Here is a 26,518-nt window from a genome sequence, read left to right as displayed (position 1 = left end):
TTGTACCTGAGAAACCCATTAATATCCCAAAAACTATTTTGGATCTGAAATTATTCACTAGAAACATGAATCTGAATATTTACTTTAAAGGTGAGCAGAAAGTTAACAATCCCTTCCAAAGAGCAAGTACTTTTAATCCACCACTCCACCCTGTCTTAAAAGTTTTTGAGGACATGGTAGAAACTGAGTTTAGAAGTTTTGCAACAAACAAAATGGAGCACAATGTTAAGAATTTCACAAGGGATTATTTTGAAACCATAAAGTGCTTCAAAAACGAAGGAATTAGACCAATGAAACTGGACAAAGGTGATGGGGTGGTTCTCATGTACAAACATGAATATGAAGCACACATTTCCAACATTTTACATGATACTGATAAATATTCAGAGGTTTCAATTAATGAAAGAAATGTTGCATATGCAAAAATTAAGTTCATGCTTAATGACCATTTGATGCAGGGAGCCCTTAACGAAAAACTATTTAATTATCTTTATGTGCACAAACCATTAATGCCAATTATATTTGGCATTCCAAAAGTTCATAAAGGCCTGGACCCCTTAGAATTTAGACCCATAGTTGCTGATGCCAAAGGGATCACTGAACCATTGGGCAAATTTATTGACATTGCTACCAAAAAGCTTGTTTCAACAATACAATGCCTTTGCAAGGATTCATGGGAATTTTTGAAAGGAATCAAAAGTGAACTTTTTGACAAGGCTAGTTACTTGATTACCATTGATATAGTGGATTTATTCCCTAGCATCTCTCACACCATCGGTATAGAATGGTTCAGTAGAATACTTATTGAGAAATCAGATTTTAGTAGTGGCATAATAAATTTAATAGTGGAGTTTATGGAAGTTATTTTAAACAACAACTTCATTATTTTTAATGGAGAATTATTCAAGCAGAAAAAAGGGGTTGCAATGGGCACACCTTGTGCCACGGCCTATTCAAATCTGGTTTTACACTTCTGGGAAAGTAAATTTATTTTTTCATCAAGTTGGGCAAAAAATATTGTACATTACAAAAGATTCCTGGACGATATTTGTATTTTACGGACAGGTGATATTACTGAATTTGAAAAATTTATGCAACACATTAATTCCTCTACCAGCTTTTTAAGATTTACATACAAAATTAATCCTTATGAATTACACTATTTAGATATAACTTTAAGGAAGAACAACATATCTAAACAGTTTGAATCTTTTATTTTTAGAAAAAACACATACTCAAACATGTTGTTGCATTTTGAAAGCAACCACCCACTGTATCAAAAGAGGGGGATCATAAAAGGTCAACTAATAAGAGCATCGAGAATCTGCAGTACGGATAGCCTTTACCATAGGGAATGTGAATATTTAAAGGAATTGTTTTTGGAAAAGGGTTATCCAATTAACTTATTTGAAGCTTTATTTAATGAAGTATCTGAAAAAAGGAACACACTTTACCCCCCTTTACTTGGCAACACAGAATTTCAAGAGATGGTTATCATAAAGAATAGTGATAGGGTAGCCAAACCTTCCTTTTCATATACATACAATAGTAATAATGCTGAAATCGAGAACACTATTAATAGATTTTGGCCTATGCTCTTTATTAATGAAGACCTCAAGAAAAGTATTCCCAGTAAACCTCAATTTATTAGAAGAAAGGACTGTAATTTGAAAGAATTACTAGAGAGGGATGTACCACCCAATAATAATAGGAATCAACCTGCTAGAGGAACTTATAAATGCAATTCTTGTAACCAATGTTGTTATATACTAAACAATAAGGGTATCTATTTAAAATCTAGAAATACAAATTTATTTCCATCTGGCCATTTTAATTGTAATTCAAAAGGTGTGGTTTACTTGGGATTTTGTCAGCACTGTTTATGTTTTTATGTTGGAAAAACTGAAAGGACCCTAAAAAGAAGGGTATATGAGCACATTTATGAAATTAAGAATAAGAAGGAATCAAATGCATTTTACAAGCATTCACTGACATGCAAGAATATGTGCTTAAAATTTTTTGTGTTAGAGCAAGTATTCAATAGTGTAAGAGGAGGTGGCTGGGAGGCATCTCTGGAACATAAGGAATTGTTATGGCAATTAAAATTAAATGCCACAAAACCACCAGGCCTTAATGATGCCATAAGCATTAATAGTGCCCTGAAGTTGCGAAGAGCTAAATTATAATAAAATTATTTTCACAAGTAGGTTTGTAAGTGTATAATGTTAATGAAATGATTGTTATAACACTTTTTAGTAATAAGGGTTGAATAGTGATGGATTTTTGACATTGAGTTTTTGTAAACAAGGTTACAATATGTATTTTTATACATTTCATTCACTTTGCATTATATAGGAATGTATATGCAGAACGTTAAAATGCATTTGTACATTTTTAGATGTTTGAATAACTTTTGGAATAGGAATTCTTTATTTAAGTACAATATTGATATAGAAAGTATTTTATACATATATTTTATACATATTTATACATATGTTTATTTATTATGCTTAAAAGATATGTTTTACAAAATTACTTTTTTATGCTTTGAGTATGATACATATATTAATTTAATAATATTTATATATTATATCTATTTATTTATTCATTTAGGTTTATAAATAAAAAAATTTTACAAGTAAGGTATGCTATATAATAAATTAAATTAATTTATGGACCCTATAATGCTGCTAAAAAACGTTGTTAAAAAATGTTGTTAAAAAATGTTGTCAAAGTATGTGGTTTTATTGTGTTTTTTTAGATCATCTCTAAAGCTTTTAAATGCTTGAAAGAGTATTAACTATCAGAATTTTTAAAATACCAAGTGGCTGTGTAACCAATAAAATTTACTTAATTAAGTTCAACAATATAATTAAAGAAGTAGGGGTAAAGGCAAATATATATAAAGGAAGTACATTCCCATTTATGGTTGTCTTGATAAAGCTTGGGAGAGCCCGGGCGAAAGCGCTTGACGATATTTCTTGTTTTTAGTTTGGAGAGCTGTGTTTCTACTTGTGGATGTTAAAAGTGAAATAAAGGAGCTTTTGAAGTACATTATCCATTTCCAGGTCCTTGTGATTGCTTTGGCCGTGAGCTGTTGTTTCCTGGTTTATCCGCTCTATTTTCTACTGATCAGAACTGGAAGTCATAAAACAACTAAATACTTTTACATTTCAGACCTAGTAATTACTTTTCTCCAAGACAATAGAAAGAAACGTCTAGCTCTACACATTGTGTCTGCTTGCTGTACTGAAACTACGTTTTATAGCACATTGGAAAGCCCTTTTAATTTCAACTTATTTTCTTGAAGTTTTGCAAGTTAACTCTATATGTTCCAGCTTCTACTATTAAAACATACATTTGCACAGGTATATAGTCTATGTACATTTCTGTTCCTTTCCAGTAGGGTACACTGTGGTCACATTTGCACAGGTATATAGTTTATGTACATTTCTGTTCCTTTCCAGTAGGGTACACTGTGGTCACATTCTTGAAGCTCAGTACATAACATACAGTTCTCCTGCATTTGTAGGACAAGCATATGAATCATATTACTGTTCACAAATGACATATGATTTACAAAATTCCAGATAGCTGGGCTGGCAGTGTTTCCCTGGTGTCACACTGTGTATCTAAGTCTGCCAAACAGAAACTGAGCTGCCACCTCCAACATCTTTCTCTAACACAAATTAACATGAAAGCTTTATGTTTTTCTTACCATGTATGTCCTTACTTATTTATTTGTTTATCTTCTTATTTATAAACATTTATAATAACTGGTTAGTTTAAAATAATATTTACAACATAATGCTGATTTTAAAAACAGAGTAACATTGCAATGTTAGGGTGCAATTACATTAAAGATGTGTTGAAATGAACTTCGCAAACTGTATTCCTAGTGTTGATTGATAAACAATAGGCTGTCACTCTTCAGACTAATATAAGCTTAGCTAATAGCCAGAAGCCAGAATCAAACCCTATACCTTGCATCTGTGAAGTTAAGGATTTAACCATTGTACCATTTGTCTCTCCTGTAGAAAAACACCTGATGATTTGATTACAGAACCATAGTTTATATGTTGACGTGGAGTTCAGTGGTGAGAGCATCCCTGTTCCATTGGCAAGGGAAGCCCTGGACAACGAACTGATGAAGAGTATATTGTAGTGTAGTTATACTAAATGTGCTTTACAATATGTAGTGCTTAAAAAGTTGCGGCACTATAAAATTTTATGTAACGTGTTACTTTTTTCACATGATATAATATTATACTGAAGATTGATTTCAGTCTGCTACATCTTTTCAGGTTTTACAGCAATTATTGATATTATTTTGGCACTTTAGAAAATGCCACAAAACCAGTTGTGCCATCAATCTGTAGGCCACAGAGATCTGCAGTTCAGAATGTTATGCAGCAGTGCCAGAAGATGCCAAAGGCTGGAGGTGTGAAAATGCAGAGGAGTACTTAGTGGCCAAAGGGCATTTTTTATGTATTTTTGTTTACTATGATACAGGAAGCAGAAATGTGACATGAGCTGTATATAGTGTCAGTTGGAGATTCCTTAAGAAGAATTCCACAGAAATTTCAAGCAAATCTCAGATGAAGCTATGGTCTTTCTTTACCATTCCATGTCTGTGTGTGACACATACTTTCACCTGAATGCATTGTCTATCAGTACACTGTTCACACAGATCGCCTGTGTGCTAGGACCCTGAGTGACTGTAGGAAAGGGGAGGGATGGATTAACAAGGTAACTAGTGAAATACTCTCACTCCTATGTGGTACGTGGACACTATAGTACTCATGTTACATAGTGGGGAACAGCAACTGTAATTGCAGAATAACAATGACTCTGTGGTTTCAGTCTATTAATGAACATAGTCCTGACATCTCACTTTATAATTTACACTGTAACTTTGGAAATAGCCGTGCCTATATACCTTGCATAGTAAACTGTCCAGCATGTCCTAACACGCTGGAGAAAATAAACACATCTTTCTAAATTTGATTAAAAGAATACACGCACACACACATGCTAAATCACAGATTTTTGCTACCTGTATCTGCATTATGAGTTTTTCAGTCCTACTAGTATTTCACTTATAGAAACTAATAATGAAATAGAAAGGAAATTTTCACACAAACATCCTGGGTTATAGAAACAAGTCAAGCTTGGTTATCCAAAAATGCAGCTACTGAAACAATGTCTGGGATTCAGAAATGCTTGCCGCATCATGCTAAGTGAAGATGCACGATGAGCGTCGATGAGCAGGATATGTGTGAGTCAGAAAATACAGCCACATGATGTGGGCAGCTAGAAAACAATTCACAGCCAGATATATGCTAATGACAGTATAATCAGCCCTGATGACCTATCAGGGCCTCTGGATTAACTATTTTAACTGTAGCCTCCAAACAGGCTTTGCACCTCATGAATGGAGAAAGAAAGCAGTCATCCCTCTGCACAAAGGTGGGCCATCTACAGACCCTGGAAACTACAGACCAGTAAGTCTCACTAGTCTTATATGTAAAGCCATGGAAAAAATTATCATGGAGATGATCAATAGAGATATAGTAAACCTCTAGACACTGGACCCAACCCAGTTTGGTTTCTTAAAGGGCAGATCATGCCTACTTAGCCTGTGGACTTCTTTGAAAAGGTCACCAAAGCAATGGATGAGGGCAAAATCATTCACACTGTCTACCTTGACCTGGCCAAAGCATTTGACACAATACCCCACTCAGGCATTGTTGACAAACTCAAGAGGTTAGGTACAAACCCGTATGTCACCTGGTGGATAGACAACTGTCTCACCGACAGGACCCAGGAAGTTAGAATTGGGGAGTCCACCTCTACAAAGAGGCCAGTCACAAGTGGAGTCCCTCAGGAATCAGTCCTTGGACCGCTCCTTTTGGGAATTTACTTCTCAAAAGTCAAGGCCAATGTCAGTGGTCTCTGGCTGACTAAATTTGCAGATGATTGCAAAGTAGGAGCTGTCATTGAATCTTACACTGACACAAATGTTCTCCAGGAGGGGCTGACACAAACAAACAGCTGGTTTCAGAGTCTTGGACTAAAACTAAATGCCAAGAAATGGATAATAGTATCCTTTGGGAAGTCATCCATTCCTGGTAACTATCATATCGACAACACACTCCTTAGAGTTGACCCAGTAGTCAAGGATGTAGGGACACACATAGATAATAATCTAGCCTTTGATCATCATGTGTCTACAGTGGTGAAGAAATCATTCTATATTGCACAGCTTATAAATGAAGGTATGGCATCTAAGTCCAAGGAAGTCATTGTTCCACTGTATTTGGCATTCATCAGACCTATCACTGAGTAAAATTCCCCATTTGGTATGTACCTAACCAGGCATATTCAACAACTGGAATGTCCACAGAGGTTCCTCACTAAAAGAATACAGGACATACGTAATATGCCCTGAGCAGACCTCCTCAAGGCCCTATCCCTGTATTCTGTCTCTTACAGTCTTTTAAGGGGAGATCTATGCCTGGCATACAGGACATTGTCAGATCCCACTACGATGGAACTCCTGAATATCCACAGAACAAACAGTACCAGAATTACCCGTTCTAAAGACTTAAACCTTGCCTGTGATATAAATAGGACCTGCTGGAGAGATATGTATGTATCCCAGAGACTATCCTGTCTATGGAACAGGCTCCCTATCCATGTGAAGTAGAGTTCCTCCCTAATCCAATTCAAGTGCAACTTTGACAACTGGATGGGAAACTGGAATTTCATCCCTGGTTTGGCCGACAGGTAACCTGTAAATGGTTTATCTCCCAGGCCCATGCTTACACTTATCAAGGGTATCAGAACTCATCAAAGATTTGGGATGCTTGGCTAGGCTTAAAAAGGCCCTTGTGGTCGTTAGCCTAGTAAACACCTGTGAACCTATGAACCTATGTAAACCAAAGATGTAAAACAAAAAATCATGGCAGAATGATTCAGAAATGTGTAAATTAAGTATAACTGCATTGTACATGCATTAGCATTGAACACAGCAACATGCTTGTGTTCAAGCAGAAAATAATCTAAAAATATGTTAGGGGTTTCCACTGTAATTGTGAACCTATTTCATATCCTGTACATATCCTTGATAATACGAAAAACACCGAATTTGCAACCATGGTTCCACATAGATAGTACTCATCATAACATGATGGCAATACTACTACAGGTCTCATAAGTCACAGTTGTGTCCTAGAGCCTGACATCAACATAGGTGTATCCACAAAAATCCTAGTAATTTCCACTTGTCCTAGTTCCTGCAATGCCAACAAAAGAATAAAATGGGCATGACTGAAAGTTATCGGGTGCACATCATCCCAAGGAAGATAGCCACAAAACACACACACACACACACACACACACACACACACACACACACACACACACACACACACACACACACACACACACACACACAGACACACATACACACACACAAACACACACGTGCACGCGCGCGCACACAAAAACACAAAACAAACAGCCCAACTAATTCTAATATACTCACGTTCAAAGGTAATCAACAGTATACTGGTACATGATGTCAGGCTCTAGGGCACTAGCCTTTGGTAAAAACTCTGTACCCATGAACTACCACATAGCTGGTAGTCTACTTAATGCCAAAAATGTGATAAGAGACCTTGGGACACAGGTGGACAGTAGTCTCTCCTTTGATAATCACATCGCCACAGTGGTCAGGAAACCCTTCTATGTGGCTCATCTCATCACAAAAGGTTTCTCATCCAGAAAAAAAGAGGTCATTGTTCCCCTCTACTCATCACTCATTAGACCCATTATAGAGTACAACGCCCCTTTTGGTATGTACCTCACAAGACATCTACAACTCCTGGAAAGACCACAGAAATACCTCACAAAGAGGATTACTGGCCTCAAACATATGCCCTATGCAGACCGTCTCAAAAAACTACAGCTTTACTCCATCGCATATCGCCTACTCAGGGGCGATCTCTGCCTAACATACAAAGCTATGTCAAACCCAGAGCTGTTGGACATGCTCCACTTAAAGAAATCCCAATCCCTCCAAGCTACACACTCTAGGGACCTTAACCTTGTCACCACAATAAACAGGACATGCTGGAGGGATAGATTCCTGTCCCAGAGACTTCCCATACTCTGGAACAGAATACCTATCTATGTCAAACAGAGCTCCTCATTAGCACTCTTCAAGAAAAATCTTGATGATTGGATGGGAAATGGGAAATTCACCCCGGGGATCACTTCTGTGGCTCTGCTCGACAGGGGCACAGGAAAATAATTTTCTTGGGTGGCGAAAGCCAGGGTACATTTTTTGGCTAGGCTTGTATGGGCCCTAGGGCCGATAGCCTAGTACCTACCTATGAACCTATGAACATGGCAAACTATGATCACAGTAGACGGGTTTCTGTACTTAACACTAAGGATATCACACATGGGTCACAGAAACCCCGCAGACAGCTTATAATAATTTAAGTACAATGACTGAAAACCTGAAACAGTCCTATCTGTATCTCCTACAAGGACATATAAATGCTAACACTGACCAAAGAAGCAGGTATAGCAAGTAAAACATACCTTAAACCTGTCAAACTCCTGTGCTGTAAGAACAACTGACTTTAGCATTGTTGCCATACACAAAAATGCCTACTTGTTTTCAATAGCACAATAATGATCCCAGCTCCACACTGCACTTATATCATGTGGATTCCACCCTAGGCACTATGTGTATGCTAATTAGTTCTCAGCTCATTAATACCTGCTGAGAGCTCTGCACATATGAAAAAAAAAACAGATTGCAGGCACTGAGAAATTTTCAGACTCACACTTTCCATGTGTGCCTCATTAGAAGTACTGCTACATGAATTAATTGCTAAAGAGCCATTTTCCATAAGTTTACAAATTGAAAGGTTCTGTCACACATAACAAGATTACAAATCAGTTTTTTAAGTAATAGCCATGGTAAACAGAGTGAATGGTATCAATACAGCAAAGTAACACTGTATAAATGTATATTGTGACATCTGGGGTAGTTTGTGACAGTCCAGCTAGTAGGAAATATCACTAACTATTAAGATTTTTATCTTTCCCTGTCTCCCACCTCCATCCTGCTCAATCCCCATCTCACTACATTTGTATTTTCCCTTTTTAATATTTCTTTCAACTTTGAATTGTCAGACAAAAGTAGTATAAGTACTTCTGTGGCTTCAATGATACAGCATTAATCTGGAGCATATCACATACTCAAGCATGGTTTCCAGTCCACTACTGTGTACCATGTGGCACTCAGCATAAATATTCCCTACCTCAACATTTCAACTTAAGCAAGACCTTTATCACATTAGTCATGTGGACAATGGATTTAAAGCAAAAACAAATTATTCTTTGTACGTCTAAAGTTGTATGATGGTTAGCAGAGACCAGCTTTGCTATACATGCTTAGAAAACCATAGCTGACAGTTCATGTGTTACAGCAAAAACTGAAGAAAAATCCTTCAGTAATACTTGTGACAACAGGAGGTACTGCCAGCCAAGCCAGGAGGACAGTGGAAGTGTAACATATGCCAGCACAGCTAGCTGGAATTTTGTAAAGAATTATATGTCATTTGTGTATCAAACTGATTTGTACAGATGCTTGTGCTTAAAAATGTATTTGTAAAGTTGCTTGTGTTAAAATGTATCAACAGTGTTTCCTGCTGGGCAGAAAAGAAATGTACATGCATTATTGTAACTGTTTAAATGTTCATAGGCTCATAGGTTCATAGGTAGGTACTAGGCTATCGGCCCAAGGGCCTACGTAAACCTAGCCAACAAGGTTCCCTGGCTTACGCCACCCAAGAAAGTTATTTTCCTGTGCCACTGTCGAGCAGAGACACAGAAGTGATCCCTGGGGTGTATTTCCTATTTCCCATCCACTCATCAAGATTTTTCTTGAAGAATGCTAATGAAGAACTTTGCTTGACATAGATGGGTAGCCTGAGTATGGGAAGTCTCTGGAACAGGAATCTATCCCTCCAGCATGTCCTGTTTATTGTGGTGACAAAGTTTAGGTCCCTAGAGCATGTAGCTCAGAGGGACTGGGATTTTTTTAGGTGCAGCATGTCCAACAGCTCTGGGTTTTACATAGCTTTATATGTTAGGCAGAGATCACCTCAGAGTAGACGATATGCTATGGAGTAAAGATGGAGTTTTTTGAGACGGTCAGTGTAGGGCATTTGTTTGAGGCCAGTAATCCTCTTTGTGAGGTACTTCTGTGTCCTTTCCAGCTGCTGCAGATGTCTTGTGAGGTACATTCCAAAAGGGATGTTGTACTCTATAATGGGTCTAATGAGTGTCGAGTAGAGGGGAACAATGACCTCTTTTTCCTGGATGAGAACACTTTTATGATGAGGTGTGCCACGTAGAAGTTCCTGACTACTGTGGCAATGTGACTATCAAAGGAGAGACTACTGTCCACCTGGGTCCCAAGGTCCCTTATCACACATTCGGTGTTAAGTAGATTGCTGCCTATGTGGTAGTTCATGGGTACAGAGTTTTACCAAAGGGGATGACACTGCACTTTTTGGCATTGAGCTTGAGGCCATAGCTCTGACACCAGGCATCTGTCTCAGTGAGGCCCTTCTGTAGGATGTCCACATCATTTGGGGACTTGACTATGGCTCCTAGTTTGCAGTCATCTGTGAACTTCAATATCCAGAGGCCTTCTGTGTTAGCCTGTACTTCAGAGAAGTAGATACCAAACAGGAGAGGACCCAGGACTAAACCCTGTGGTACTCCCCTTGTCACTGGTTTGAGGTCAGATTTGGAGTCTGCAACTTTTACAGTGTGGGTTCTGTCAGTGAGCTAGTTGGCAAGCCATCTTGTGACTTAGGGATTTATACCTAGTTTAGTGAGTTTAGCTATAATTCCAGAATGGGTGATGGTGATGGTGCAGACAAGATAGGCTGTGTGAACCACCTTACCCTCATCTATGGTTTTGGTGACTGCCTCAAAGAAGTCAATCAGGTTCAGGAGGCATGATCTGCCTTTCACAAACCCAAACTGGGTGGGATCCAGAGTTTGGAGGTTACCAATGTCTTTGTTTATGAGTTCCATGATGATACGTTCCATGGCCTTGCAGACCAGGCTCGTCAGGCTAATAGGGCGATAGTTCCCAGGATCAGTGGTGGCTCCCCCTTTATGGAGTGGGATAACTGTTGCTGTGCACCATTCAGTGGGCACAAAGCCTGATGCGAGGCTATTATCGAACATGGTGCTTAGGTGGGGAGCCAGTTCGTTCTGAAGTTCATGTAAAATGCAGCCTGGGATGTTGTCCAGTCCCATGGATGCTGTGTTTTGGCTTTAGAGAGTGCAGCTTTTACCTGCGTAGTTGTGATTACAGGGACTCTGCATTCTTCCTGTATAGATATGGGCTCTTTAGGGGCTGGGGGGGGGGGTAAAGTTAGCATGGAACCTATCTGCCAGAATGTTGGTAATATCAGTTGATTTTGTAATTTTCGTGGCGTTGTGTTGTAACTCAGAGCAGATCTGGATGTTGCCATTGAGATTCTTGACATAGCTCTAGAATGCTTTATGGTTGTCCTTAGAATTAGTAGCAATTTTGTTTTTGTAGCTAGCTTTGGAGGATCTTATAAGGGATCTCAGCTTCTTACTGAGGCTGACCAGGGAGCTCCTCCACTCATGGGATTTTACTCTCTTTAGCAACAGTTTCTTCCTTCTGTTGTACAGTTTATTTATGGCAGGGGACCATCAGATTGGCTTCCTTTTTTTGGAGGATAGTGTCTTGGTTCTGTTTGGTATAGCACGATCCATGCACTTGTGTAAGTGCTTATAGAGTGCATTTGTGTAGGATTCAGGAGTTGTAACTGTATTGCCTATCTGCATGGGTGTCATAAAGTTCACCACTTCTGTCTTAAGAAGCATGAAGTTGGCTTTTAGAAAATTTTTACCGTGGTTTCCTTAATGGGGGGTGGGGGCAGGATGTGGATATCAAGGGTGATTAGCTTATGGTTGGATCGGACCAACGAGGAGTTGACTTCAGGTGTGGAACACTGGTCACTCATGTCAGTAATGACTAGGTCTAGGATATTGTTGCCCCTGGTGGGGGTGTGGATAAGTTGATCCAGGGCATTGGATTTTATGAATTCCAGAAAGCGTTGAGCTAAGGAGTTGGTACACGAGTACTTTTTCACAGTTAATGGTGGGGTAGTTGAAGTCGTCCATTATTAGGGTGTTTGGTTGAACCCTAATATTTTCCAGTACATCAAGAAAAGAGGAGTGGGAATCCTGGGGCATGGTGTGGGATCTGTAGCAAGCTACAATATGGATTGCAGTTTTGCCCAGAGTTAGTTGCACTTGGATAACCTCGGATGCATTATGCTGAGCAACTAGCCTGGAGGTGTGGATATCCTTAATTAATATGGACACACCTCCGCCTTTGGTGTTTCGGTCCAGGTTACATGGCCAAAAAGTGTGGTATGAGTTATAGCCTGGTAGTGCAGGGGTGTTCTCTGGAGCCTTGAACCAGGTCTCAGTCACTGCACAGATATCGATGTTCTCCATTTTAAGGAATGCCTCGAGTGAGTGCATTTTGGGATTTAAACTTCAAGCATTGAGTAGAATTACCCTCAGTTTTTGCTTGCCTATTCCTGTTATGGTGGTGAATTTGTCATTTGAACCTTGCCTAAAAAAGGCACTATAGGGGCGGCAAGAGCCTTAGCCAGTATCCAGAATCCCAGGGGCGACAGGTGCAGGCCATCTGTGGCAAAGCATTGTAGTCTGTTGACCATGTCATCCCAAGCAGACAGATACTGGATCCCCTTAGAATGACACCAGAAGCTTAGCCAATTGTTGAAGTCAGTCATTTTGTCCTTGTACTGCAGTATCATTCTGGGCGATAGCAGAATGCTACTCAGGGCTAGGGTCATACCTGCCTGAGCTACAAGATCGGAGAGCTCTTCCATGTCTCTTTTCATGTAGTCCAGGGAGGTATGTCTCAGGTCATTCACACCAACATGGACAATGACAGAATCATATTTGTACTTGTTGTGGAGTGACCTGAGTGTGAGGGTTATGTGGCAGATCCTGGCACCCAACAAGCAGCTGACAGTAACCTTCTCCTTGTTTAGTCTGGTGAGTGGGACATCAGTGTGCCTGATTACAGAGTCACCTATGACTAGTGTGTAGGGTACGTTGTTTTGCCTTATTGGCTGTGGTTGAGTGGCACACTGAGTCTGTGGGCTATGTGTCATTTGGGTTGTGTTGGGGGATGGAGGTTGCTTGCATTTCTGCTTTGGAGGTCTCTGTTGTACATTGTAACTGTATATACTGGAAGATAAGAGGTTAATCCACCCGACTTTGAAAAAATATTCTTGAAATAAAATTACTTTATGGGTTAAGCCATAAAGATGTTATCCCAAAGTTTTGAAAGGAGCCAGAGACACAATGTCTGTACTAGAGAATAGTTTGTAGCTCCTACATGTGATGTCATTCTGTACAGAAATAATGTTTTAATATTAAAGGAGACTGAAGTCTCAGGGGCAGTCTGTTTTTGGAAACCTGACTAGAAAGACCCTCACCCACATCATCTTGCCTTGCAGTAGTAAGTAACTTAATTGGGGAACAGTTATTCTTTTAGTCAGTCAGGAATAGATAGTGAGATTAGCTAAATACTGTTTATCTGTATTTGTGTGAAACTTTCCATCAGTGTTATTTTTAATATTTAATGTGACTGGAACTCTGGTGTTTACTGTAAATAGATGTTTAATATTTTCATTTTTTATTATTTATTAATAAATATATTCAAACTTTTCATTGTGGCTGGTCCTTTTTACCTTTGCGAGTACTTACATTTATTTAGTAATAACTCTGGCCACTCCTAAAAGCCTTGCTGTTTGGTCAACATTACCATTTGTATTAATATTAACTTCAGTCAGTATAACTGGATACCCTTTTAAGAACCTTATAGTAAATGACTTGTGGCAGTGAAACTACCTTATAGTCTGGACAGAACGTGGCATAGCCAGTAACTCTCTGCCAGCCTTTCCCAGGTGTGTGTGTTTGTGTGTGCGTGTGTGTGTGTGTGTGTGTGTGTGTGTGTGTGTGTGTGTGTGTGTGTGTGTATGAAAATCTGAAACAGTGTGTGTGTATCAGCTAATTGGGCAGGGATGCAAAGCACTGGTTTCACAGAGAGGGTGCTGGAAGACTTGGCTTGGACATTTAGCTGAGGATGGACCTAACCCTACAGCTGTGCCAGTGGGAAGTTTTACTGGGGACCTGGAGGGAGACAGACAGAGACACCCAGACTCCAGGTGGAGTATGTGCCCTGTGTACTCTTAAGGGAAATTGTGCTTAATGCAGGGGAAATCCACATCTGGAAATACTGAATGTTTCCATTTGTATTCCAAGTGAAAGTCCCTCTCCAGTGTCAGTGGTGAGGATTCAGGTTCCTTGATTACTGGGTCAGAGTGGGAACAACATATATTGGTGAGCAGTGGTGTGGATATTGGACTTCTGTAGCCTGTAAGCAGTTGTCACTAAAGGTGTACTCTCAAGCAGCCACAAGTAGACATTCAGAGTTTTATATCACAGCAGTTTTATTTATTTTTTGTGAATTTAGTTTAGTCAGTTTAGTCAGGGAAAGCAGGCAAAGATGTCAGCATGATCATTTTGCAGTCTTTTGCACTGTTACAACACTCACTTCAAATATATACTTTCTGACAATTATTATATGACTTCTTCTGTGGCATCATTATCTAGTTCATAGGTCAAGACAATATCAGATAAGCAGGCAGGGGTTCAGCTACAATAAGATGTGTATTGTAGCAGTGTGAAAAGCAATTTGTGATATGCAATAACAACTTATTGAACAGATGTGGTATGACAGATTGAAGGGTGGGGGTTTTGATCCCCTAAGTGTTATAGTCCCTTTTAACCGTAGCCAAATATATTCAGTCACACTATTCATAGGATCATAGGATCATAGGACGTTACTAGGCTATTGGCCCTGGGGTCCTTATAAGCCTAGCCAAGAGTTTAGCCCATGCATAGACAAATTAGCACTGGATACCCCTGTCCAGCAGGAACACAGGTGGAATCCCAGTGATGTATTTTCTATTTCCCATCCAGTTATCCAGGTTGTAGTTAAAAAGGAGTAAAGAGGTACTCTGCTTTACATGGAGAGGGAGTCTATTCCATAGATGGGGGAGTCTCTTGGACACAAGTCCTATTGATGTCACAGACCAGGTTGAGGCAGCGTGTGTGGGTTACTCGCATGGAGCTTGACTTGTGGATATGTAGCAGTTCCATCAAGGCAGGATCTGAGATCGCCTTGTAATGCCAGACAGAGGTCACTTCTGAGGAGTCTGTATGAGACTGAGTAGAGGGATAGGTCTTTTAGCCTATCCCTGCATGGCAGATTTTTGAGGCCCTGAATTCTCCTGGTGAGGAACCTCTGTGGTTTCTCCAGCTGCTGCATGTGCTTTGTGAGGTACATGCTGAATGGGGCATTGTACTCAATAATGGGCCTTATATGGGAAGAATACAGAGATGTTATGACCTGCTTGTCCCTGGATGAGATACCCTTATTTATGAGGTGGTATTCTATTGATAGAAAATGCACATTTAGTGGAATACTAACAACTGTAGTATAACACTTTTCTGTGACATCATAGCTTGTACACGTGAAGAGAATGTGAGTTACACAGACAGGGGGTCGAATCCATTGAGGTGTACATTGTAGCAGTGAGAAAAGCAATTTGTGACGTGATAATGACTTAGTGAACTGATGTGAGGTATTCTATTAGCATGTGACAGTTTGACAGGTGGAGGGTTTTGAACCACTAAGCACCGTAGACCCTTTTAATCACTTGCAGTTTCATAAATTACTCTTTGTATGTCTAACATTAAGCAATGATTAGCTGAGAGCAGCTTCACTATTCATAGAAATTGTTACTAACAGATCACTTCCTATAGCAAACACTGAAGTAAAATGCTTTGGCTGTACTAACGATATGCTGACCGAGTGAGTCTATTCTCAATAAGTGACAAAAAGTAATACGACCAGAGGCATACATAGACGTGTATTACTGTAACATAACAAAACGCAATACTACCAGAGGCATACATAGACATGTATTACTGTAACATGACAAAAAGCAATACTACCAGAGGCATACATAGACATGTATTACTGTAACAACTTCCATGGCTCAGTGCTCTTCTGATGTGATGTTTAAACTGTCCATAATGTATGTGGGGGGTTATGATACATTCCCTGTGAATGTGTGCTCCCTGACAATTGTTGTATGACTTCTTCTGTGGTGCCATTAGCTAGTACACAGGTCAAGAGAAATGAGCTAGACAGACAGGGGTTCAAGTACAAGTTGTACATTCTAGCATTGTGAAAAGCAATTTGTGGCATGCAGTTATGACTTACTGAACAGATGTGATGTGAGGTATCCTATTTAGATGTAACTGTTTGACATGTGGAGAGTTTTGATACCTTAAGTGCTCTTCTCACTTTTAACTATGTTCAATTTCATTCACACACTCTTATCGATAATATCCATTCATATGTGTGTTGTCTAACAAGTGTTGCATGACTTTTTCTGTGATGTCATTAGCTAATAGGCAGGTCAAGTGAATACCACTTAGGCAGACAGGCAGGCAAAGTTCAAATCCACTGAGGTATATGTTGCAGCAGTGGGGCAAATAGTCCATACCTTGCAATAAATATGTTCAATTCATACTGAGTAATAAGGGTTGCATAGTATGTGTAAGTTAAAGTTTATCATTACTGTGTCAATACAGTAGTGGCAGAGTTGATCCCCTTTTTGTTGTATGTTGTTCAGTTGTTGTTGTTGTTGTTGTTGTGTCTTTCAGCTTTTCCCGGTTAGGGGTCGCCACAGCGGAAACTCTGGTCCACTAATGATTGGCAGTAGATTTTTACGTGGTGAGTTACTGGCCCTGACGCACAACCTTCAACGAAGGCATGCCCATTCACGCATGTCTCCACTCAGAAGATGCTCTAGCTGAGAATCGAACAGGACAACGTTTTACTGTGAGGTGACAACGCTACCGCAGCACCACCACCGCAGTTGTTGAATGTTGTTCAGTACTACTGAATTTTTCAGTATTGCAGTGTCTCAATAAAACAGTGACCTTTGTTAAAGTAACTAACTTCCCTATGATATGATAGTGAGTAAACAGGCAAAAATGGGTGTCACACAGAAAAATCATCTGTCTGTGGTGTAATTTGTGCAATGGTTGCTGAGGGCACCATAGGTGCCCTTAAGTAGACATAGAGGAATTACACTTTTTGTCTTATAGCAAACACTGTGGAAAATCCCTCTATTGTGCTAAGTCGGCTTCTTTTGTGGAACTGAGGTGACCACCAATGTGCAACACTTGGCAACACTTGGCAACAGTGACATAAGGAGGCATCAGTAGATGCATTGTCACAAGTTCCAAGTACCTTTGTAGTCATAAAGGGATGTTTACATTACCAGTATGTTAGGGGAGGATTGTAAATCCATGATTGTTATATGTTGCGAACAAGGGTTGTAGTATACTCTTCCACAGTGTTCTAACATTCCCTGGAAATGCATGTGTAAGTTTCACCTCATGATTACTTCTATGATGTAACTTGTTAATTTGCTGGTGTGTAGAATATCACAGGGGCTCAATTCCATGGTGATCTACCTTGTGGAATACTGACAAATGTTAATAGGTTCATAGGTATTTACTGCGCTAACGATGACAAGGGCCTTTTTAAGCCTAGCCATGCATCCCAAATCTCTGACAAGTTCTGATACCCCTGATAAGTGTAAGCAGGGGCTTGGGAGATGAAACATTTACAATGAGGGGCCTGGAAGATGAACCATTTACAGGTTGCCTGTGTCCATTAGAGACATAGGTGCCAAACCAGGGATGAATTTCCTGTTCCCCATCCAGTTGTCCAAATTACACTTGAATTGGGTTAGGGAGGAACTCTGCTTTACATGGATGGGAGAGCCTGTTCCAGAGATGGGGTAGTCTGTGGGATACATACTTGTCTCTCCATCAGGTCCTATTTATATCACAGGCAAGGTTTAAGTCTTTAGAATGGGTAATTCTATTGCTGTTTGTTATGTGGATATGCAGGAGGTCCATCAGAGTGGGGTCTGACAATGCCCTGTATGCCAGGCATAGATCACCCCTCAAAAGCTTGTAGGAGGAAGAATACAGGGAGAGGACCTTGAGGAGGTCTGCATAGGACATTTTACTTACGCCCTGTATTCTTTTAGTGAGGAACCTCTGTGACCATTCCAATTGCTGGATATGCCTAGTTAGGTACATACCAAAGGGGGCATTGTACTCAATGATAGGTCTGATGAATGCCGTATACAGTGGAACAATGACTTCCTTGGCCTTAGATCCCATACCTTTGTTTATAAGTTGTGCAACATAGAATGATTTCCTCACTACTGCTGACATGTGATTGTCAAAGGCTAGATTACTGTCTATTTGTGTTGCTAAGTCCCTGGCTACTGGGTCAGCTCTAAGGGGTGTGTTGTCAATATGATCATTACCAGGGGTGGATGACTTCCCAAAGGATACTATTACACATTTCTTGGCATTTAGTTTTAGTCCATGATTCTGACAGTTGTTTGTGTCAGGCCTTCCTGACGAACATTTGTGTCAGTGTGAGATTCAATAACAGCTCATAATTTGCAACCGTCTGCAAATTTAGTGAGCCAGAGACATTGACCTTGACTTCAGAGAAGTGAATGCCAAAAAGGAACAGTCCAAGGACCAATCCCTGAGGGACTCTATTTTGACTGGCCTCTGTAAAGGTGGCATCCTCAATTCTAACTTCCTGGGTCCTGTCTATGAGTCAGTTGGCTATCCACTGGGTGATATATGGGTTTGTACCTAACCTCTTGAGTTTGTCAACAATACCTGAGTGGGGTATTGTGCCAAATACCTTGGTCATGTCATGGTAGGCAGTGTGAAACATTTTGCCCTCATCCATTGCTTTGGTGACTTTCTCAAAAAAGTCCACCAGGGTGAGTAGGCATTACCTGCCCTTGACGAAACCAAATTGGGTTGGGTCCAGTTTCTGGAGGTTTACTATATCACTATTGATCATTTCCATGATAATTCTTTCCATGGGTTTACATGTAAGACTTGTGAGACTTATGGGTCTGTAGTTTCCAAGGTCTGTAGATCGTCCACCTTTGTGCAGGGGGATGACTGTTGCTGTTCTCCATTCATGAGGCAAGAAGCCTGTTTGGGGGTTACAGTTAAAAAGCATTTCCAGGGGGCCTCATAGGTCATGTTTCATGCTACTTAGAAGGCATCCTGGGATATTGTCTGCTCTCATTGATGCAGTGTTCTTGGCCTTACAGAGAAAGCATTAAGGGCCCATTCCCTAGTGATAGCAGGGGGAGTTATATTTGATGATATTTCCTGAGGGAAGGTTGAGGGGGAGAGATGGGTAAAGTTTATCAGCCAGTAGGTTGCTATATCTTCTGACTCAGTATAGGTGGGCTCTGCACACAATTATGCATTACCTTTGAAGGTGAAGACATACCTAAAGAATGCCTTGTAGTTGTCCTTGGCCTGGGAGGCCAAATTTACCTAAAATTTGGCTTTGATAGACTTTATTTGTCCTTTGAGTTGTTTGTTTAGTTTGACAAGAGTACTTTTATCCTGCTGGGTGCTGCACCTCTTAATTTTTGCCATGATTTTCTTCCTTATGTTATACAGCCTATTGATTTTGTGATTCCACCAGGGTGGCTTGTTTTTTTGAGTTAGTTCTGTACTTCCTTCTAGTGAGTACATCTGCCTCTATGCAGCTATTAACATGCTTGTATTGTGTTTCTGTGAGCAGTTCTTCATAGGCAGCAGTGTTCTCATGGTTTATGGGGGCTTGAAATGTTGCCAGGTTATCATTTAATAGAAAAAAATTAGCCTTTAATATTTCCTGAATATTCTAGGTTTAGCTTGGGGTCCAGGTTTTATTTTTACTTCAAAGGAGACCATTTTGTGGTCTGACTTTACCAGGGAAGACATTATATTAGGGAGTATGTAGCACTCTCCCATATTAGTGAGGACCAGATCCAGTATGGTTGCACCCCTGGTTGGTGGTTTGACAATCTGGTACAGGGAGTTTGTGTTTACGAAATACAGGAATCTCTGTGCCTGCACATTTGGTGTTGTATAGGATTCCCAGTTAATAGTGGGGTAATTAAAGAAGCCCATGGATAGATATTGGGTTGGATGGTGAGTGTTTTAAATACGTTTAAATATATGGTATGGGTTTCCTGGGTCATAGGGAACTTATAGCTTGCAAAGAAGTGGTATTGAATTTTGCCTGTAGTGATTTGAACATGGAGTAACTCAAGTATGTTGCCCTATTTGACCAGCCTTGAGCTATATTTATTTTTGATGTTAATCGAGAGACCTCCACCTTTAATCCCTGTCTGTGTAGTAGCTGGTCTAAATGTGTGGAAGGCATTATAACCTTGCACTGTTGGTGTGCTCAAAAAAACAGGAACAACTGGAGATAGAACCACAATACTATAACTCCAGTGAAAGCAGCGAGACCCAATGAAAGGAGTCTCAAGCCAACAAGTTACAGGAGCCAAAAATAATATTCCAAAAATGTATTTAAAGAAAACAGACAATGGTTTAAGTGCTTTCGTATCCCTAAAAACAGGAAACTTCATCAGAATCTGATTACATCATTTCCTCATGGGTTTAAATATTCGTTCCTGCACACACATTGGATCAAATAAAAGTGCCTCATAAATAAAACATGTATAAAATGCTTATGAATCCCATATTGTAATGTAACCATTAAAAACTGTGTATACAACCATTCTCTCCACATATATTTGTGCAAAAAGATTGTGTAACATTCATAAATATATAGGTAACTACTGTGTGTAATAAATATCTTTTATAACACTATCATGATATTCATACAAAATCTAGGCCATGTTAACACATGCATCACAAGGTGTTTGCTCTTATTTTTAGTGCTGGGATCAGGGATATATGGTCGTTATGACCTGGTTAAGTACATGCGTCTAACCGCAACTGCCATACTAATTCCATAAACTCCAATTTTGTTTCCCAACCCCCCCCCTGTCCTGATGTTGTACCTTTTCAATAACCCAAAACTTGAAATCTGCTTTTTCACATTTTAATATGTGTCGATAAAGAGCGTTCATATCTCTTCTCCTTGTGACGTCATACATGTGTTCATAGAACCTTGCACTGCTGGTGTGCTCTCCACTGCTTTAAACCATGTCTCAATGACCACAAAGACATCAGCATTATCTAGGGTAAAGAGAGCTTCTAGGGAGTGGAGTTTTTTGTCTAGACTCCTAGCATTGAGCAGTAATACCTTTAGATTTTCTTGTTTTTGATTTGCTATGTCAGAAGTACTTTCAGTTTGGCATTGCTTAAAAAAAGCCACTGTGGGGGTAGACAATGTTTTAGCTAATATTCAAAATCCTAGAAGGGAGAGGTGCAGACCATCCTTGGCAAAGCAGCATGGTCTATTGACCATCTCCTTCCATGTTGACAAATATTTCACCCCCTTAGAATGACACCAGAAACTAAGTCAATTGTTAAAGTCATCTTTTATTCATATTGTGGCTTAATTCTTGGAGAAGGTAAACCGATGCTCAGTACTAGGCTCATACCAGCCTGAGACACATATTCCAACAGATCCATGATGTCTCTCTTCATACAGTCTAGGGAGGTACGTCTCAGGTCATTTACTCCCACATGGGCTATGAGTGAGTCATACTGGTACTTGTGGTCCAGTGACCTGAGTGCATGTGTAATGTGGTGGATCCTAGTCCCTGATAAGCAACAGACCATGACCTTCTCCTTACTCAGCCTGGTGAGAGGCACATCAGTGTGTCTTACAATAATAGAGTCTCCAATGACCAGAATGTTGGAATGTGTGGTGGCTTGCCTTATGGGCTTAGAAGTAGATGCTTCATGAGATGTGTCTGTATGTGTTGATGTGGGTGTTGTTTTGAAAGAGTGCATTTGGTGCTGCTGAGGGTATTGGTTATGTGTACTTCATCTAGGAGGTCTTTAGGGTTTAGGAAGGGTGCATTTAAGTGCCTCAGCATATGTGAGTCTATATGTCTGCTTTGAATTGTGTGTGATGGCAGCAGCATGTGTACTATTGACAACATTATTGACATTAGGAGCACTTTTATGTGACAGTTTTGCCTCCAGTAACATTGTATAAATACATCTCTCACATACTATATCAGTTTGTTTGAGAATTAACTGGTTGTCAGTAAACACAAGGCAATTTCTACATTGCCTCAGGATGCCCATATCCACCAAGCTGGTAACTGAGATAGTGGGAAAGTTCATATCCATGGCAACAAACCTTTTTTATTGATTAGACAGCTGGAGTAAGAATGTAAAGCCATGTCAGGAGTATCTGGTTTGCAACTCTGGGGACAGTGCTTGTCACTGCAAACTAGTTGTCCTGTGTGTGTGCAAACTAGTTGTCCTGTGTGCAAGTAGGTATCAGTGAAGTTTCAATCATGCTTTTACACGAAAAATGTCACTTAAGGTTTCTGTGTCTGTACAGGACACTGCCAAACACTTGAGAGGAAACTAATACATTAACCCTGAAAATTTAAGGATGAACTATTTAGGGAGATATTCTGAAATTAGAAACAAATCAAGCAGTACTTACTGAAAACAAAAAATTAGCTTGTCAAGAATGATGAAAAGAGGGGAGTCGCATGAATGGCTACTGCCTGGCTACTAGTACTGGTCTCACCACAAGTTCACTCTGCAGGGATACAATGTTTCTTTGCTTCTTCTTTTAGCCCACAGCCTTAAGTGGTGAGCCACAGTCTTGTCCCATATGATGCAAGGGTCTGTTGGCTTGTTGCAGCCTTTTCCTGGTAGATGCATTGAATAGCAACCAGAATAGTCAAGAACATCAAGCAAAGACACTCACTGTCCAACCAGAAACAGTTAGGAATCAATGCGCTTATCTCCTTCTCTCACCAGGAGTAGAATATAACCAAAGATTCCAAGCTGTCACCTATGAAGCAGTTATTAGACTTTCTGGTGATCAGCAGTCTCCAGGAAATAATGTTCCTGTTCTCCTGCTCTCACCAGTAGAAAACAGAAGCACTAATGCCAAGATGACTACTGACAGGAAGAATGTGGGCTCTCCAATAACTGGTGGTCTTGCAATAGATGCTTAAAGGTAGGATGAAAAAAATGGGTTAATATCCTAAGCACTGCAGTGTGCACTAAGCAGTTAAATATGAAACTGGGAGTAACCTAAGCTTTAGCTGTCTAAGTGGAGAGCCACTAATTTTAAAAGACCAAGAGAGATTGAAAGGGGGTGGGAACTTTGTATTCTGGTTCTATAGAATACAGTAGGATTGTCAATAAATTTAAATAGTCGAAGGGGAGTGATTTCACAAAATGATAATTTTGTGCTTACTCACAACAATCAATGAAAGGGGAGAGGGAATGAGATATGTGATCAAATTAATATAAGGGGAAGGCAACTGGAATGACAGTTGTGTTTAAACATTTTCTGTGTGACTCACAAGAGATACAGCTATGGTCTCTTTCCAAGTTTTAATATGCAATTAAAAGCAGAATACAAGTAAAATACAGTGTAAAAAAAAACAAATCACAGTATAAAAAATAGAAAAAGGCAATAAAGCAGTACAAAATACAAAAAAGCAAAAGCAAACTAACCTTTCCCTCACAGCAAGTTGTGGAAGAGTCTGGGTGAGCTTTTCCAGTAACATGGATTAATAACCTGGCATGCCTGTATAAATTAGATGAGCAAAATACATGTATGTGAGAGAGTACATGTCTCAGTCAACTGATATAATGAAGGGTGCAGTGGGTTTTAATCCCCACCCCAACCATGTGATATGTTTCCATTGTTAGTTTTATATTCTAAAACACTACTCCAATATTTCCATGAAATTTGTTGTGTATTCACACCTTTTCAGTGCACTTTTCTTTCATTGCTTATTACTACTGGCCATGTATATACAATATCACTGTGAAAAGTCAGTTCTTCAAACCCATTTCTGTGCATTTTGCTTGTCCTGATATTAGGTGTTCTGTTTCCCTGATATGTATTTTCCAATCACATTTTTGATGAATACATATGTGACATACCTTGCCAATACACTTTTTGGTGAGTATATACTTAAATAAAATCAGGGGTTCAAGCCCAGGCATGTACATTTTATTTCTCCTGCTATCAAGTGTTCCATTCTTCTGAGATGTATTTTGCCAGTCACCTTCCCTACCACTGCTTCTGTGGCATGACCTACTAATACAGTGGTCAAGAGTATAGCAATACCATAGACAGGGGTTCAGTTTCATTCATGAGTGTTTCTCTTTTAGTGCTGCCATGCGTTACATTCCCCAGAATGTAAAGAATCTCACAATGAGTGTGTATATTATGTGGGTGATGTTGGTATTTTGTAGCATAATTATCTTTCTGAAGTCTTCTGCCCCTTTTGAGAAGCACTTGGAGAATATGGGCTCCTAATGGCTATAATGACTTCTTTGATTGAGCCTTATACTTATGTGTAGATTTGTAATGTGTTATATGGCACTTACACAATGACTGCTGCAGTGGCTCCCCTTGCTAATGCAGTGTATGAAATATTGTAGAGTGAGACATCTGAGTTCATTTCCCTTAAGGACTATCATTTATTCTTCTTTTTTTTCTTCTTTCAGTCTGCCTGTACATGTGATGCATTTGAGAGATATGTGTTTTATGACCCCTTGGACACCTTCTTGACAGTACAACATGGATATACTGGTATGCTGACTGAATTGCTGCATTGACCCACTTCAGGACACGATATATTTTGCTCGGAATGCCTTTCACAATATAGAATAGGTCCAAGACTAACACTCCACTGCTGTCAGGAATGATGCTGATTGCTACATCACATTAACTATACTTTCATATCCCACATCGTCCATGTATACCTTTTCATCTGATGTTTTTTTTTTTCTGCAACTCAGTTTGTACTTTTACATTCATCCTCTCCATGGATTGTGCTACATAAAGTGTGAATTCAGAGTCTGTGTTACTTGTCTTTCCATTGCACATATCATTTTATGTATGTATTTGCTGCTGTGAATTACATCAATATTAAACAACTGTGGAAACATACTCACATCATCTACTGGGGGCATACATTAACAGTCATTACTTACTTGTATGGAGATGTAAGCATGAGGTGGCTTGCCATAATGTAGACACAGGCCTGTGCAGCGGCCATGATGTGAGGTTCCTCATTCTGCACATTGTCATGACCTCATGCATATCTAATTAGTAATGCTTTTATCTTTGTTGCGATGTGGATGTGTTTATAATGAATCACTGGGAATGTCATTATCACAGTTCCACTTGAAAATACAGCTATAATGCCATTGTCTCAGTTCCATTTAATGTAATTTATAAAAGCAGTAATGACAGTTTCAGTGTTGTGACCCAGCTAAACCATGGCAGCCATTGGAAGGATATAAAGCTGATCCAAATATACCATCAACTGTTGAATAATTAATCTTTCAAAGATACTGGAGTAGGGTGACAAAAAGCAGTATACTAATATGTACTTAACACCAGGGGAACCATTTGCAGAATCTTAAGCCCACTTGTTCTTATCATGGAATGTTTACTTGTTCTGCAGTATAGTGGTTTGGGGCTCTATCTGGTGAAGAATAAGTGGCTGTCTTGTGGCTTGCAGAATTTAGCCTTTGGTAAACCATTTGGCATCTGTTATACATTTCATCATGGAGGATCCATGGCTTGCTGGATGCTTGCATTAGGGGAGCCGTTTATGCACAAGGTGAGTCTTATTTCTACAAATATAAGATGTAAGGTCATAGGGGAACGAATATTTAATAGCATAGATAACCCACTTTTGAGGATTCTCTTATTTTATTGCTTGATAATGCTACAGCATCAGCTGTGCACCTTGATTTATTTCCTGGAAGAACATGCATTATTAGTAATTTTACCACATATTACTCATACACATGCACAACTATGGATGACTGGGAGGATCATCAAGCCACCTGTGGCATGTCTTTAGGGAGTGGAAGGAAACTAGAGCACCTTGCAAAACTCCATACGCAGGGAGGATTTTCAGGCTCTCCACCTGAAAAATGAAGAAGGCAACCAAGCATTATGGGGCAACAATACTAATTGCTATTCCCAAATGAAGCTATAAAGGCAACAGTATCAGCTAACACTACCGCCCCAACTCATGCCTTTTAGATTTGTACATTATTACTTATTTGTTTAACTGTTTTTTCTGGCATAAACCCATAATGAGTAGGAGTGATTTTTCCCAGTATTTCAATAAATATACAATAAGCAACTCCTTAACTGCTGAATATTTCAACAGGTCTATCTCCTAACTACTGGTTGTTTGATCCCGTCTTTTCA

The sequence above is a fragment of the Protopterus annectens genome, chromosome 1.part0 (genome assembly GCF_019279795.1).
Source record: "Protopterus annectens isolate FY-2018-M chromosome 1.part0, PAN1.0, whole genome shotgun sequence".
Lineage (NCBI taxonomy): Eukaryota > Metazoa > Chordata > Ceratodontiformes > Protopteridae > Protopterus > Protopterus annectens.
The sequence above is the reverse complement of the archived record's forward strand: the minus strand, read 5'-3'. Positions refer to the sequence as shown.